Source organism: Neopsephotus bourkii, unplaced genomic scaffold (genome assembly GCF_033783945.1).
Source record: "Neopsephotus bourkii isolate Nb327-2 ecotype Australia unplaced genomic scaffold, CSIRO-AGI_Nbou_v1 NB_230, whole genome shotgun sequence".
Taxonomy (NCBI): domain Eukaryota; kingdom Metazoa; phylum Chordata; class Aves; order Psittaciformes; family Psittacidae; genus Neopsephotus; species Neopsephotus bourkii.
In genome coordinates, this window is record NW_026900740.1 from 754982 (window position 1) to 772996 (window position 18015).

Sequence of the window (18015 nt, forward strand, 5' to 3'; positions counted from 1 at the left end):
CAACCAAAAAAGAAACACAAAACAAACAAACAAAAAACCAGATTGTCTTTTCTGGAATTGACCCTGCTTTAAAAATCAAACTGTTTTTTTCACAGTTTGTTGTATTTAGTGACCTGTCTGTAGAACTTCAAATGATGTCTGCAAGAGTTAAAGCTTGCATTAGCACTAAGGATTCAAACTGGTTTAACCTCATAGACTCACAATCCATTCTATTAAGCTGATACATCTCTAGTATAGAAAGAGCCTCTGAATGCCTCAAGGCTGCACTGGTGCTCCTTCGACAATGCTAAATTTCAGTTGCCCAACTGTCTGGTTGTCAGAAGTAGCTGTCCTGCAACACAGGACAGCTGTCCTGGCAAAAATGAGTGTGGGCTGGCTCCTCACCCATCTAGTTCTCCAGCCTGGCATATTAATTTAAATCACCACTGATTTTGGTACCTGCTCCATCATTGTTTGATATTTTAGTCTAAACAGACTATTAATGAGTTACAGAAGCAGACCTGGGAGCAGGAACTAAAAACCAGGGAAGGAACTGGCCCTACGTGTCTTGATTCCAAAGCAATAATCACTAAACAGTATATAAAAGGAAATCAGCAGTTATGCCAATTCCTCCTCCTCCAACAGAGTAAAAAGAGAAGGCAGTACATAGTCCTAGGAAAGCCCAGCTTACCTGAGAGCCGTCAGATAAGCTCTGAGCATGCTTGCTTAACTGAACCCTCCAGTGATCAAGACTATAGCTGACATCTCAGTCTGGGTTTAAGGCCTGCAGTTGGTTCCCTGCTCCTGATGCAGCTGTGTCATGGATAACTTCCCAGTCCCTGTACCCATACAGTGAGGGAGGATACAGGGATGGAAACCAGCATCAAGATGTAAGGTGGCAGCACGATTTCAGTCTTTGGCAGAAGTACCAGATTTGGGCCAGTTTAAGTTGTATTATGTCAAAGTCTTGTTTTAATTCAATTGATTGTTTTCTAGTCTTTAGATACAGGGTGCTGTGGTTTGACAATGCCAGTCACCTGTAGAATTAGAAACAAAAGCCTAGAGTCCACAATAACTGTCTCTAATCATTGGACAATATTGTCTATAAATAAAGTCTTCTAAATATTATTCTCCACCAACAGCAGCTTGGAAGGCCAAAAAACTGTCTTTCATTACTCTAGAAACTACTTCACACTTTGGAAGGAACTGGTTTAGCAGTGATGCATCCCCTCATGCTCTGACCAACTTCACACTTCGTTTTTTATCCAAATCAAAGTAACAGGCTTTGGGGACCTTGTCTGTATTCCTTCCTACTCAAGTCTGTTCCCATCTGCCTGATCCCCTCGGTGACTTTATAATACTTCTTTTGTGTCACCAGAACTACCACTGCCTCCCAGTCAAACTTCCCACACTGGTCTCTAAAATTGCACTCCCTGCTTTTGCATGTTCAGTCTCTGTATGTGCGAGTGCATGAATAAGGGCTTGTTTGTATGCTCTGAATTTACTATGACCATTTTTACAATTGCAGAACTCCGTACACACAGCAAAGCTCCGGCCCCATGGAAAACTGCCAGGAAGCATCTGATCCTGGTAATTAGGGGAAAGTTCTGTGAGGAACCTGTGGAAAGAGGTCCCTCACCCCACCTGACTCACAGCTGGGGTTTCTCCCTGGCAGCTGAGCTCGGTGATGTGAGAGGTTAGCTGAGAGTGGGAGCAGATTCCTGTGGGGCTTCACCAGCCAAATTCCTATCTAGCAAAAGGTTGCTACAGCAACTCTGAGCCTCCCGAGATACAGAAATTACTGTAATGGCTGCTGAAATGCCTCCCTGCTGCTCGAAGACAGGATAAGGAAAATCCTTCCCTTTGATACAGAATGGCTACCCACTGCCACACTTGACATCAGCTCTATATAAGCACCAGGTTTCCTGAACATGCTCAGGAACTGATGGCTACTATTCCCTCCTAAGCAAGATGCAGTTCCTCATCTGCATGTAATGCAAACATAGAAATAATAAACCTAAGCACTACATAAGGACTACAGTTCCAACACTTTTTTCCCATGGAGACAGTAAGAGAAAAAACAAATCATATGACAAAAGTTAATACACTACTGAGTGGGATGGACAGAATATAGAAACCCATACAAAGCCAAAATATGTATTTTCCAGACTGGAGATTGTGGTTTTCAGAACCACATAGATACGAGAAAACATAAACAAAGCAAAACAGGACAAAACCCCTCATAGCTTCTCAGTGACTGTCCCATAGTTTTCTGGCTGCCTCCAGTCTGTGCATGTTTTCCTCTGGCACTTGGCCCGCTCACAGGTCGTTCAGTCCACTGGACTATGTAATAAATAGCAGACAGAGATGATGCTTTAGACAGAACAAGAACCCTTGTGACCTAAACAGGTCCTGAATCTAGAATGGGGTGGACTGAGGATACTCAGGGCATAGAAACAGCAAAAAGCAGTGTACACCAGTAGTGGAAAAACTTACTCAAAATTGCTCCCATTTCTTTCCTTTGCACTTCTCAGCAACCCAGTTTGCTCTAGAAGCCAAAGATGAAACCATCAGGATCAGTTATCTGAACTAATACCTGTGCTTACCTGAAATAACTGGATGACTTTTCAAATCAGTTCTTTAAAAAAGAAGTCACAACATTTGTACAGCTGCTCAACTGAAATCTGACCATTGCATTTTGGGCACAACAAAAAGGACCAAATTCCTCCGGGTATAAATCCAGTAAAATTGGTCCACTTACCTCCTGGCTGGATCTGGATGCCTAGAACATCCTTCGGGATTGTTCAATTCAAATTATGGCACTAATCCAACCTCCTGCAGTTGCCAAATGCTGTAATGTTTGGTGTCAGCATGCAGCATTTTAGGGGTTTTGACAGCAGCTTGTCCCTTGTTAACATAGTATTTCACTAGCTTCTTACCTTTGGCCAGGCCTGTGAGATTTTGGATTAACTGAAAAGCTTGAGAACACACTATGCTTTCAGTAGGTCAAATCAGAGAAAAACAATTCCTTTTAGTTCCCTCAGTTTAGTGTCTAAAGTGAAGACGACTGTCAGAGATCAAGAAAAGCATATAATGTTTAAAAGAAAACATTTGTTAAGTAAGGATTTCCTGGATTTTTCTGCTTTCTTATTTATATTATGTCCTCGATCTTGTGAAATCACTGTTTAATTTCCAGTATTATTTATGGAAGCCAGCCTGTCACTGTTTCCAGCTCCTACAGAGAACTTTCAGTTTCCAGTTCCAGTACCAGGTGCATAGTCCTGGCTTAAATGACTCAAAAAGAAAGTAACATACACCAAGTACTTCACCCTCTCAGCCCCTGTCTGAATCTTCACAGGTAGCATCTTTTTCTACCTCCAGGCTATTTCATTAGGTTCCTGAGTCCTGGAAGCTCCTCTTCTATGACAATTTAGAACTTGGGACTGCACAGCTTTTTCAGTGCAGCAGAGGTCAACATGCTCAAATGCTTTGGAGCATTTCTGTTGTGCCCAGAAAGAGATCTGAAATATTACCCTCTCAGTCATCAATACAATACTAAATGCCTAAGCATGGAAATAGATTTTAGGAAATGAACAATTTTTATGAGGCTTTGCAGGCTGCCACTATTGATCAAAACTCTTCAATCCACAATAGATAGACAAAGGATAGTGATTTAGCACACTGGATTCTTGCTGTCAGTGTGACTGCTCTGCCTTACAACCATGGTGAAAAAAATCAGCTTAAAGTGTAACCCTCCTCAGCATATGGGTCCTGGATTTGCATGCTGCAGCACTATGTGCTACCATTCACAGCTGCATGAACTAATGCCAAGGAGTTTCAAAATGTTAGCAAATCAGAAATCAACATTTTACATTCATTTTGCATGAGTAGAAATGACCATGCATATGGTACAAGGCAGTATAGAATGAGGTCGATGAAGTTTACGTGACTGCTGTCTAAGGAAGGTTGTTAATGGTTGCACAGGATGGAGCATTCATGAATAGAAAAGGATGAGAGAGAGCAATAATAAGTAACTTATTTAAAACTCTGTTCAGGTGTTCCCTTACCTTACAGCCTTCTCATCTGACACCTCTAGCTTTATGTCACATGACAGAAGACACACGGCATCACTGCTCTGACTTCAGTATCACACCAGCATCAATTTTAGCTGCTCTGGAGCCTCCTAGGGTGACAGATAAAGGTCACAATTGGATAAGGACCCATCTGCGTGTCAGTAGGATGGAATGCTTTTTTGAAAACCCAGGGAAATACATCCTTAAAGTCTTTATTTAGAAGAGAAAGTATTAGCACTGCAAAACCAAGCATGCACTGAAATTAGAAACTTTCAGGGTTAGAAAAAGAAGACAGGAATCATGCAATTAAAGATTAGGGCATATACATGGAAAGGCAACCTTTATTCTGGCATTTTCTAACTTCGGTGTACTTGCAAATTATTCATATTTTGGCAAGGATTTTGTATATGCAAAATGTATGTATTATATATAGAACTGAATTAATCTCTGATATATTTTTGCCTCATAAATAGTTTGCTGTTTCCATGCTAGAATCTACAGCATTAACATATTCAGATGCCAGTAGCTGGATTTATTCTCTTCTTGCTAATCCAGGGGCTGAGCCTGGCCGTGCTCACCCTCTCCAAATTTCAGTCTTATCTAGCATTTTTCCTAAGCCACCCAGATAAAGTATCTCAATGTCCTGAAGTGAAGTGATTCTCTTGTCCAGGGGCTCTGGATTGCTAGGGTTTTATTCCTTCATCTGCCACACAATTCTGAGCTCAGGCACTCAGGCTGATGAACAATGCAATGCTGCACAACAAACTCGAAATAAAAAAGTAACTTTAAAAACACTTCTTGAGCAAGAGCGTGGCCCATCTATTTCAGTGTGCAACAAGCCACATAAAGACCCACACAGTGAATCTGAAAGTAATCTTCTTGTAGAATTAGAAATGGAAGACAGACTGGAGAAGGAGACCCACTCATTCATCTTCTTGCAAATCATGTACAAATGTGACATATTCATTTGCACTTGAACAAGAAGAAAGCAAAAAAGAATTTTCCTATAAATTTTTTCCCCATGAATTTTTGAAAAAATGTTTGAGTTAATAAAAGGAAAAGGAACACATTTAACTTTTATTGCATTCAAATTTGGATTTTACACATGGTTCATTTTCATTCATGTCTTCTTTCTGTAATAGAAAAGTTCTGCAGAAGCAGCGAATCTGCTCCTTGTTGCTCTGTTGCTGTTTGTTATCTCAAAGCCCTCTAATGGAAAGTGAGTTTCTCTGTATTGTGCAAACACTTCAGTCCATTTCATTCTGTGAAAACTGAGGCACATTGAGGTCTCTGATAAATCTGAGAGCAGAGCACAGAGCCCTCAGTCTCCCATCTGTGCACCCAAGCCTCAGCCTTCTCCCTTCTGCCCTCCATATGTGCACTTCCAGCAGACTAAAAAAAGCAGGCAGTGCACTAAGCATGCTCTAACATGCTTAGAGAACTAATGTGTCCACAGAGCACAGCAAACAGATATTGAAGATGCCAAGAGCACTAAACATGTTAGGATCAGGAAATCCTGATTGCTTCCATTGAGAGGCTAATGAAAGATAATAGTGTACATTTGCCGTCGGTAACACAAGTATCACTTCCTTATAACAATATGGATTACTTAATCTGCAAAGGTCAATGAGTTACTCTTTAGTTCCTTCCAAATGCCTGTGCAATGAACTTTGCCATTTTCAATACAGATTTCTTAGCAAAGAACTGGTGGTACTGGTTTGAGGCTTAGAATGCCTCTCAACCTAAAAAACCTTTCATCTCAGTGTATTTCTAACACTGCCCATATAGCTTTAGAACTCTCAGAGACTTCCCTGCGGCATTCATTCACAAGTTGCACAGAAGCTAGCACGAGCTGAGCACATGAGGAGTTAAATTGTCAATTTTTCTTTTAATCCTCTTGCAATATAAATGATTATTGAAGCTGAAACACAAAGAGATTTAGGAAAACTGAGATACACTGTCATCTGAAGTGTGACCATGATTAAGAGCAGTTTGGATGAGCAATTCGGCATTGTCAGGCACATCACTTTAAAAAGGAGAACCTAAGGTGGAGATATTGCAGCTCAACAGCTTATCAAAACTGCATAAATGCACAGAGAATGGTATGAATGCACACAATCCTAATCCTGTGCGCTAAACTACACAGCTGCTGACTCCCCTTCTCACACATGTGGTGCTCCATCGAAACCATGTTTGTGTGGATACTCAACACAGCCTACAGGTTTGGGGGCTGTTTTCTGAACCAGGGTGGATAGTTTGAATAGCACGAGAAATCTCCATGCAGAACCAGGACAGCAGGGTTTAACTTAGCAGGTAGTGGAATGCACAAGCACAGCACAGAGACAAGACTGGGGAATTAGGCTGGTGGCAAGTAGCAGCTGAAAGCTGATTGAATACAACAGATTGGGCTTTCATACTGGCCAGATAAGCAGCAGCTATTTAAATGGAGAACTAACAGTTTTGCTCTTAATTATTTCTAAACCTTGCAGCTAATGCAAACTCAGGATGACATAGTTTGGCCTCAATTAATTATTTGCTATTTCTGTATGAATCCAGTTAAGAGAAAGCTGAATGGTTTGCTGGGAATTTCTGCCTATTGAAAATCGTTCTTGTAAGTGCTTGGCTCCTTTCTCCAAACAGCTGTCATATAAGTAACTGAATATATATCTCCCCAAAATGTTCACTTTCTCCATCACAAGTGGAATGTCCTTCTGGATTGACACTGCCTTGCAAGATAACAAATGGTCCTCCTTCTGGCCCAGTGGCAGGTGGAAGGCCATGAAACCCCAGAGCTAAAATTGGAAACTTTATGCCTTCAGAAAAGGGAGATCCTTATCTCACCAGTTAAGTATCATTTACTTTTCAGTCTGGGAGGTTCTGAGATTGTGGCATTTCTATGTATAGCACAGCTTTTGCTAGAATTTTCTGAAAGGATATTACAGGTTTTCTCTCAGATACTTACACAGTCAAGGGAAAGCTCAAAGAATAAACAATTACTAATAAAAATGTCAAACCTCTCCCAGACATCTCTGAAATGAGAGAGTGACCTTCCAAAATATGTTTCAGCAGACTGCTTTAATGCAGCTACTTCCAAATGTGAGCACTTGAGCTCTGGTTTTGTATCTCCATTTCTATGCACCCTCCTTGATAATCTCTCCATGTAAAGTGCTTAGGATCTCTCATCAATACTAATCCAGTATGGATCCAGGGTAGACACACAATAGCACTTGTGACAAATGGGACAGAATGTCCTGTATGACATTTATTCTGGCTGTGAGAGGACAGACACATAAAGATTATAGCAGCATAAAGTAAAAAAGGTTCACGTAGACAACATATGATCTAGCGTAAAGACTGCTGAATGGCACAAAGCCAACTCATCAAAAAGTCTGATACACATTTTTACTGTCACAGTGAATTTATAGCCTGAGATTTTTATATTCCCTTCATAAAAAAAGAAAAAAAAATCCCACCCTTCAATGTCTGCTTTTTATTTCATCATACTCAGGAAAGGAAGAATGTCCTCTCACCACACTGAAGTGAGAACGAATGTAACCAAGCCTCTTTCCTAATCAGAGTAATTGAATTGATTCTTCTTTGAGCCAAAACAGAAAAAAAGGAAACTACTGGTACTGCTTCAGTTTACCATGGCCTCCAGGCCTCTTTTTTGGGTGACTTAGAAGGAATTAAAACATAAAGAAACAGCAACAAACAACAACTGAGAAATGTCAGCCAGAACAAACAAAAGGATTAACTGGAAAATTACGGTTTCAGGTGATGACCACAACTTTTTAAGCAAAACTTGTAAAAGTATAGGTGATAAGGGATTTAATCAAAAAGCTGGACACATCAATTGGTAACAGTTGAGTTTCATACAAGCCTAGCCACAGGGTAGGACTTTATCTTTCCCACTAGCCAAGATGTCTGTACAGAAAGAAGAAACATAGAAGCAATAGAAGCTGATGATGGCTCAAGCACACCATATTTAACACAAAATGGCTAGAAAATTCCCAATTTCAGTATTCCGAGGCCTTAACAGATGTCACACCTAAACTTGTCTCAGCATACAAGGATATTGAATGCTCCAAGTTTTCTTATGGATGATGAGCACCCACAGGCTTTGACAGAATACCTGCCAGATTACCAGGGCTCAGTGAGTGTGAACGTTGTGAAAAAAGAGGTACTTGCCTTTAAAGGTCAGTCTAAGCAGTGGAGATCTTCCAGCCTTACAGAGCAGCATGGAATTCTGCACTGCAAAAATGAATTAGCAAATGCACTTACCCCTTCCTACAGTTGTCATAAACAGGTGCTACATGAATACAGGCCAGAAAAAATTCATGTCTTTACATTCTCAATGAGATTTTCATTTGTCTTTCTTCTTGGTCTTTTCTGTGACATTTGAAATGTGAAAACTCTTGTATGTGCAGGGTAATCAAGTTCACATTTGGGAATGGTACATGAACACAACATACTGCCCTGAGGCTCAGGCCTGAAGGAATTTCAACTGTGCAGAGATGGAATATGTGAAGACAGAAATACGAGGAACACAGCGACATTGCTAACTGTGAGCATAGATGAGTATTACTGGATTGATAAAAATAGCATGGAGAGGTAGAGGTGCCTGTAAAATGATATGATTTGGAACAATCGTGCTTCACGCTCATAAAGAGCTGTGTAAAGAGCTATACAAGCATCATTCTAGTTCAGTGCTGCCATAAACTCCCCAGATGAAGGCAGCACCAACCAGTACAGCTGGGTCAATGTGGGGCAACAACAATGTTGGCTGGATTCTTTCAGTGACTGCTGCAAAACTTCTGGCTGCCACACCTAAACTATTCCTGAAGTACCTGGTTCTCCTCCTCCACCTCCTGCAGGGGTGATGGAAGCTACAGCCTGGCCCTAATTTTGCAGGCAGTCTCAACAAGTCCAGTAAACAGTCCAAAGCATTCCTGGCACAGTGGAGCAGACATGAGCAAGAACTGGCCTCTAACAATTGCTATCCAAAAGAGACAGAGTATGTTTTCCAGTTATGAATTCTGGATTAAAAGTTACAAACTCCAGATAGACAGTTTGTACTGTACCTTCCATTTCAGCTACAGACGAGAAGCAGATTCCTGAATCTGCAGTGAGAACAATATAGGACAATGTCTGCTAATGTTTTGCTTTCTGTTTGCAGACACTGGAAGAGAATTTGCTCCACAATGGAGCAAGTTTTAACCCAAGCTTCATTTCACTACTCTACTGAAGGCAGCATTACACAAATGTGTCCAAAAAGCACAATTTGGGACAGTGTGTTTTTCACATTTTCTGTGCTGTAAACAAGAAAATGAGATTATTTAATTTTCCACTTTATTTAACCATCCTCTCGGGCCTCAGATTTCTCTTGACTGCATATCACTATATTGTCTTTGAATGTTGTTGCTAAATGCCATTATTTTTATTGTATATATAGGGCAAAGAGAGACAAAATGCTTATCCACTGTCATACAGGCCAGGGACAGAGTCAGAACTGTGGGACTTTTTAATTCTAATCCACTGTTCAATAACAGAAAATTCAGAATCTTCATCTACTATGCACTTGGATTTAACACATTATTTTTCCCAGTTCAATGCATTATGTCTCCAGATGGCTTTTTCTTAGAGCTATACAGCTGGAGTACAAAAGTGTTCTGAAAAGTCCCAACTGAATTTCAAATGAATATCAGAAATAGACAAGGATATACATGATACATGCAGAATGTGTATCTAGGGAAATCACAGAAGATCTAGTTTTCACTAGTTGGTTATACATAAATTATTTAGGCAATCTTAGTAAGCCTGTTGATTAGCTGGAGGCAAAGGTATCTATTTTAGGTGTGCTTAGGGTCAGGATTAACTCATGAAACTTGGCTTGCATTGCCCATGAAACAGCTAGAATCATTTCAGCAACCTCATTCAAAAATTAGGTACTCTCCTTTTTTATCACTTATAATTCTTTTTAACAAAGAGGACAAGATTTTAGAAAACCATGTGATAAATGTCTTACAAAACTACACTAGAAACTATTTAGGGTGACTGGAGAAGAAACAGGACTGGGAGCCAGGAGACTATTTCTATTTCTAGTTCTACCATAGACTGTGTGACTGTGACTTTGAACCTCAGCTCCCGTTTTTGTGAAGGGGGATGATAATTCTTACTGTTCTGTCAGGGATATTGTATCATAGAATTTTCATTAAGGGTTATGAAATACTTGAGATCCTTGATTGGAAGAAGTTGCAAATGCAAATTAATAATCAAGTAACAGTAATCACAGCATCAGCATTATTATCATTATTGTTGTTATTGTTATTATTGATGTTTGTTAATATTCTTAATATCATATTAGAAGCTCAATAGCATTGTTATAAAAAGCCCAACCTGCACATAGCAGGAAGATCACTATAGCTCACTTCTAGGAACAAGAATGCTGCCAGCATCATTTCAACATGGGAGTGGAAAAGAATTCTTTAAGTTCTCCATCTGAGCAATTGTAGGTGGTAAAAATTAATATCTTTTCAGTAATGCTTTGTGCCATAGAAGCAGAAGCAGCTTTCAGAGCTTAACAGTATTTTTGAGATAAGACTCAGGAGAGGTTTTCTTTTCCTAACAGAACTGGGGGGAAGGAATAATAAAACCAAACCACCCAGGATTTCATCTTTTAGAAAGCCAGAGCCTTGAAATAGAACTAGCATTGTAGGTCAGGATAATTTGAGTTCATGTGCAACACCACTGACATATAAGAAACATACGCACAGAGAAAAACAGATCTCTTCTATTGGAAGCCTTGAGCTCTGACAGATTAATTGTAAGAATTCTGTTCTAGGAGTGACCCAACACTACCCTGAGTAATCTGGGAGGTTAAAACCCCATCAAAAAGCTGTAATTTGTATGAAATACCTGTATAGATTGTATCAAATTGTAGAAATGTCGTGAGGAAGCTGAAATGTGGAAAATGAATGTAACATTTATTCCAGTAAAGAAAATGTGTTCAGATTTGGTTCAAGTCACACTAATTAGGAATGGAGGCAGTCCAGCAGTTTCTCTTTTCTCCCTGAACAGCCCATGTTAGAAAGCAGGTGTAAAGACCTTAAGAAAGGTAGGGGAAGGTGACAGACACAGTGGAATTGTACCCATTAATCTTACCACAGAAATATTGCCCTTAAAGAACAAAACCCATGGGGACTGTGGGTGTAAACCAAACAGAGCATTTGGTTTCAATCCTTCATTTTGTCTTATTGCATGAGAGAGGAAAAAAAACCAACATAAAAGGACCACATAACCAATAGAAGAGCTTGTTCGATGGTATACGGTAATTTTATGAGTACCTGAAAAGTGTGTTACTTCACTGTTACTAACATCTGTCTGTGAGTTTGGAGGGAATCCTCCACAAAAAGCACAGAAAGTAACTTCAGCTGATACCGTATCACAGAATGTCACAAGGCTTATAAAAGTAGTTAGTCATGTGCCATTAGTCCCAAACAATGGCAGAAAATGAAGTAATCTCCATGACTAAGAAAAGCTTTTCAGTCTTACATTATTGCTACTCTCCTACATGGAGTGCATCTGGATGTCTTCCTTTCAATCTTGAGAAATCAGAGTATGACTTTCCCAGTGTGATTCAGTAAATATATGGAATGACAGACACCGGTTCCATGGTGGAACTGCTTATGGTACGTATCAATTGTTTATACTATCTTGATTACAGCCTCTGATAGAGTCAAGAGATGAAAAAAAGGAAACAAAATATGTTTAAAACAAGTAATTCAGATGGTTCACTTTAACCAGAGTCTTATTATAAAGCCTGAGTAAATAGGGGAAAGGATAAGAAACTGACATTACTGAGCTACCGTCTGGTTGTCATTGCTGCTCTCAGACAAACACAAATATCAATACCTACAGACTAAAGCAAAGATCTGACAAGTGTAGCTGTTTGTGAGCTTTTCTTGGACATCTTTTCCTTCATCCATCCTATCACAGCCAGGATCATGCAAAGCACTGTGGATAAGTACAATCCACTGTTTTGCTTTTAGTGTACAAGACTTTGATTACATCCCCATAAATATCCATGAAGCAGGAAAGGAATTTGAATTTACAGTGCCCATAGAGAGGGATAGAATGGTACTATTAATCTACAATAATTATTGCCCTACCTTGTACCTGGTAATTTCTAGGACTTGTCTTTAGCCTGCTAAGTACCAGGCTAGCTCACCTCGACCTGACTAATACACAATATGTTGAAGAGAGTAAGTCAAGGTAAACTCTAAATGCCATGTTTGCATTTCTGTTTCTCACATCCTCAAGAATCACAGAAAGAAACTGTCAACTCAAGTTTTAACCCTAAGAAATGAGGCTGTGTTGTGTGTTTATGTGTCCAAACCGGTACTGTTCTCCTGCCTGATAGCTTCAAAACTGAAACAACTTCTTTGCTCAGGAAGTGGTGGCCCATGTCCTAGGGCAAAGTAATTCAACTTTCACTGCATTATTAAGCTCTACTGCTAAGTACTATACAGTATGATCACAGCTATAAAATCCCAATTAGCCGTCAACTTGTTACAGATGTAAAATGTAGGGCAATTTTATAACACCTTACAAAGAACAAATTGCCATTTTATAAATATTGTGTTTGACCACACAGCCCCTGGCAAACTCGGTAGCATCCCCAGCCCGTTCCACAGAGAACAAAATTGAGAACCAGAAGCACACAAGGGATATTTACACAAGAAAAATGGCAGCTAGCTGCCAAATTAATCAGAATTAGACCTTAATTAGATGGAAAATTCAGGTCAGGATGAGATAAGAATTCAAATCTCATGGGCACCAACCAGCGTTTTATTTCTAAAGTTGGTTGTGCATTTTTAAGATAGCAGTCAAGCTGATTTCCCTTTAAGAGAAATGACTGGGCCATCAAATAAGGATAAATTGTTTTTCAGATATGCATGATGGATCTTGGTTCTGATAGAATGTTGCTCTATCCCATACTTCTAGATCTCCTACTGACGTCAGCATGGGACAGACAGAAAGATTTTTCCAAACAGGGAAATGCAGATTATTGTGGCAAATACTCTGCTGGAGTCTTTGGTAACAAACCAAGTGACTATCAATAAGAGATGGAGAAACAAAGGAAGAAATCTACCAATTCAAACTGTGACCTCTGAGATGAGAATCTGTCTCACTGTCTCTTTTACACTCCCAAGGCAGCAAGAAGCTGTTGTGTGCAGGAACAGTGATCCAATTCTAGAAATCTCCCAGCAACAACACTCACCCTTTGTATTCACAGTCTCCTGGTCCCAATCGAAGTCAAATTCTACCTGCTGCTGATATGGTAACACACACTGCCTTGGAATAAAAATTATTCAGAATAAGATCAGATTATCTTAACTATCAAAATTCAAACTAATATTTTCTCACTGATTTTTCTACAAGCTTTGTGTAACTTTTTCAAGTCGGTATTTTTTGCATTTTGCTGTTTAAGCTATAAGCTCCTTACAGGGATAGAGGGGGGAAAAAACCCTCTTGACATAATACCATGAAATCAAAGAGCAAGCTGACTGGAAAAAAACAGTTACTATATTTAAACTGCATTATCCTATGACAGAATTGCAGTTTTAAAACCTTTCCACTTTGATACAGCACATTTGCAGTATTTCAATACGTCTTAGTAGATTTCAAGTGGCTGAAACATTTTAATAACCGTAATTTAAGAGGAATAAAATAGTACTGTAGGAGGAAGAAACAATTCCCCTATTTGTCACTCATGAAAACTTGGATTTGATAGCAGCTGGGGTAGTAAGAGCAGTGAGTTTGGTGGGTTCAACCTAAGCCCCATTAGGCAATTAGCCAGTCTGTAAAAATCATGACTTAATTTGGCACAATGAAGCAGAATAGTATAACTGTCTATGTGCACTGAAAGAGATGCAGGCCTGAAATAGGCAGGTTATTGCAGGTTCAGGTGTATTGGCTCCACAAACTGGCATTTTGTGTACTGCCCTTCATTGCTACATTTAGCTCCAGTAGAAACTATTACTCTTATCTGCAAATTAAGCTACAAACAGTATGTTTTTGTGTACAGCAAGAAACAATTTGTATTACAACCAGTAACTCTACTGTGAATCTGCTTTGCAGCAACAGGGATGACTTAATGTTATTGCAATTTGAAGGAAAGCATCCTGCAGTCCTCTCTCAGGCCAAATTGCCATTTACTTCAATTAGTAAGCATTACAGGAACTGTTTTAATGCTGCTGCTTGATGTGTTGGCTGCTTCTTCTAATATATTACAGTGAAAAAAAGATAATAGGCCAAATGTATGAATGGTGTACTTCCATTATGTGTATGGAATTTTATCAAGGCCAAAGCTGGCCCATTGTGTCATGTTTCCTTCCAAGGTACCACTCTAAGGGGTTCCACTCTGAAAACAAACTGCAACTTCACAGCAAAATAAATTGGTTTCTTTCTTCCTTAAAGATGGAGAATGTAAAACTACCTGCACCTGCTGGAGGTATTAGTCCCCTGGAAGCTTTCATGGTCTTGCATTGCCTAAGGCACAGCTGAGGTGCCATCATTCTGATTTGGGAATACTCTACCACCTTCTTTAGGACATAAGACAATTCTAATTCTGTGTGATATCAAGTGATGCCAAAATTAGCAGGTACTGCTTCTGCTGCGGTATGTACATGGCTGTTTGTTCAGTCTGCACTACACTGCCCAGACCAAGCATCCTATCTGCAAACAACATTCAAACATGTATCTGTCAAATCTTTAATCATTTGGAGGATACCACCTGCAAAGAAATTCTCACATTGGTCAGCTACCTGTAATCTTGCACATACATGGAAAGAAAGGGAAGCTATTGTGAAGGATATACAGAGTATATTCCGCTCTGGAAAGACCTGTAGAACAGTCCTTAATACAGCCATTCTTCTCTCAAAATTCACTGAGCCGTAACAAAACAAAGGACAGAAATAAACACAGGCAGAGCACTATGCTCAAAAGATGGAAAAAAGGGGGAAAACCCAAGTCCTCTATTCTCAATGCACAAGACAACAAACAGTGGAAGTGAAGTTGTCAAGCTGTAGGTGAGCTAGTGAATCCCAGAGAATGCCAACAGTTCCCCAGGATTCACTAGAATGCAAACTCTATTCACTTTCCCAGCAGCATTTCCACCTGTTAACAAGTTAGACTGATAGGACACCATATCTCCTTTATTACACACTCTGCCAAGCTCTAATTGCACATGCCATGGTTCTGGTATGCTTAAAATAATTTTCCATAAGCCTTTTTGGAAACAGGCACAATAAGGAAACCAAGAATGACATACAAAGTGTATCAGGGGGAGAAAGAATATGAAATATAACCCAGGTTTCTTTCTAATGTGAGTTTTGTTTTGAAAATTGCTACTGATGCTTCATTGTATTGCTTTTATAATGATTAAAAGTAATACTTTAAAATAGAAAGAAAACAAAAGGCAGGACTCTCAAGTCCTTTACAGGTGCTCTTGTATATGAAGGCTACTAAAATATGCTTCTATGTAAAAACATTGCTGCGGTAAATGTATTTTGACAAGAAAAGCTTACATATATTGCAGGCTCTGTTAATGTGGTGGAGGAGAAGGAACTACTCATACAGACATACTGTGCTGTCAGTGAAATATGTTAATTCAACTAGCTGGCATTATTCTGTATATAATGACTGTGGAAATGATGTATTTTTTAGATGTTGCATATACACATAATATGGGGACTGGCACCGAGTCTATCACACAGAGGTGTCTGGAGACAGAGGTGTACATGTACATATTTGTGTGTTAGAGGACATTGAAGGTAGGTGTGGGTTATGTGGGCCCACATAGCAACAGGCATCGATCAGCAGTTTTCTTGGCATAAAGTGCGTATTTTCAAAGACATACTGTTTTGTGAGAGTATTAATTTCAGATGCCTGTGCACCTTGTGACTTCAGTTCTGTTTTGGGGATGATAGGATGATGTGTTCATAGAATATCAAGAAAAGTGTTAAAACTGGTTAAGAAACATACAGTAAACTATATGCAACTGTCATGTTGATCCCTGTAACAGTTAGGGTATGTCTATTTATGTGCAGTGTGAGGTAGTGGTAGGAGAAGCAACATAACTGCATTCAAGCCACATGAGGCCACACTAATTAATCCTGCTGATATGCAAGAGAAAATTAATATGGGAAATGCATGGAATAAGTAATTCCCATTCCTGTACTAGATCATCAGACCTAATACATGGATTTTCATACAGAACTGCCCTGTGAAGCGTAGGCATGCTGTGAAGTTATCCTTATCTGAACAATGGCTAAGGACAGAGAAGTCTCTTTTAGGGCACTTGTACTTTTAATAGAAAGTATATACGTGCCACACATACCCTAGAAAATTGTGATTTTATATTGACTGTCCCTTCCCCTTACTCCTTTTGATAATACAGAGGTAACACTAAGATATTTTTCTTTCAAATCAGACATTTGGTTTCTTGTAGCATGGTACTGTGGGTGGTTCGTAACAGTGATGGATATGCAGATTGTATGTAGGATCTGCATTTATGTAAGCCAGCACGCATGTAGAGACCAGCTTTTATATTTGCACACGCATATACAAGAACATCACTTGGCACCGAGAGGTTTTTCAGGGAAGGTGTTTACACTTTGTACTGAATGGCTTGCTATGTGTTGTGCACCTATTGCAGGTGTCGTTACTGTCCATTGGTGCTGACCTCCCTCAGTTTGTATTGTGTTCATTGAAGTTCCTGTGAATTATGTGGTGGGGTGGCTAAATCAAGTCAGGTTTCTGTGTTCTATATTGGTTTGTGGGTCTGTGTCAGTTATCGAGATACTGCGCTGAGGAAAGCTGGTATCTCACACCACACCCGCTGCTGAAATCACACCGTGCCGTTTATACCTCCTTCCGTTATCACTGTGCAAGCCGGGGCTGAGTGTGCGTGTCACTGTTATGCTGGCATGTGACGGGAGCGGATGAAGTTGTGCTGAGGGCATTGCTCAGCACCAGCACAGGCCTCGTCAGAGCAGGGGCAGGACCTCTACGGAACAAACCCTTCGGTGCTAGCGTGAAGGCACGAAGCCCTCACTTCCCTCCTTCACCTCTGGCACACTCATGGCTGGATGAGGCTTCTGTCACTACACGGGCAGAGACAGCCCCACACTCACGCTTTAGCAGGATGAGGTTCCTGTCACAACAGAGGTGGGGACAGCCCCACACTCACCCTTTGGCTGGGATGAGGCTCCTTTCACCAGAGAGGTGGAGGCAGCCCCACACTCACCCTTTGGCTGGATGAGGCTCCCGTCACGACAGAAATGAGGGCAGTCCCCACAGTAAGGCTGACGCTCCTGTCACGACACACGCCGGGACAGCTCCGTGCCAAACCCCTGCGCCGGTTCGCCTATCGCGACAGCTCGCACCGCGGGCGGCGGAGGGCGGGCAGCTCCCCTCAGCAGGCGCGCGCCCCCTCAGCTCCCCCGGCGCGGGTTGAGACCGGGACAGAGGGCGGCCACGACGGTTCACGCCGGGGCAGAGGGGCGGGATAGGGGCCACCCCACCTGCGGGCCTCTCCCACTGCGGACCGAAAGCGCTTCCGCTGCCGCCGCATGAGGTCTGCATCACCCGCCTCCGCCTCCTCCGAACCGAGGGCGGGCGAGAGGCCGCGCTGCGCAGGGCCGAGCCAGGCGCCGCTGCCACCGCCTCAGCGCCGCGGGGAGGAGCCGCTCCTTCGCCCCGCCCAGCGCCGCGAGCTCCTCCAATGAGAGGCGTCCACATGCCGCGGCGGCGAGAGGGGCCCGGGCGGCCCAGCTCCCCTGAGTTACATTAGAGCAGCCGCCGCCGGTGCGCGACTGGAGCGAGCGGGAGCCAGGGGCGAGTCCGGACGAGGGGGGGCGAGCATAGCCCGAGCCGTGACGGCGACAGCGGCCTAGGGCTG

At 41.3% G+C, this 18015-nt stretch overlaps 1 long non-coding RNA gene across 1 annotated transcript; it reads right to left on the reverse strand.

The window, feature by feature from the left end:
* Positions 1–570: 570 nt before the first annotated feature.
* Positions 571–18000, reverse strand: LOC133207567 (uncharacterized). The gene is made up of 4 exons (XR_009724079.1): positions 17362–18000; positions 4047–4162; positions 2476–2527; positions 571–2322 (listed from the first exon to the last, which is right to left on the reverse strand). It is a non-coding gene; the product is annotated as an uncharacterized LOC133207567 (long non-coding RNA).
* Positions 18001–18015: the final 15 nt, after the last annotated feature.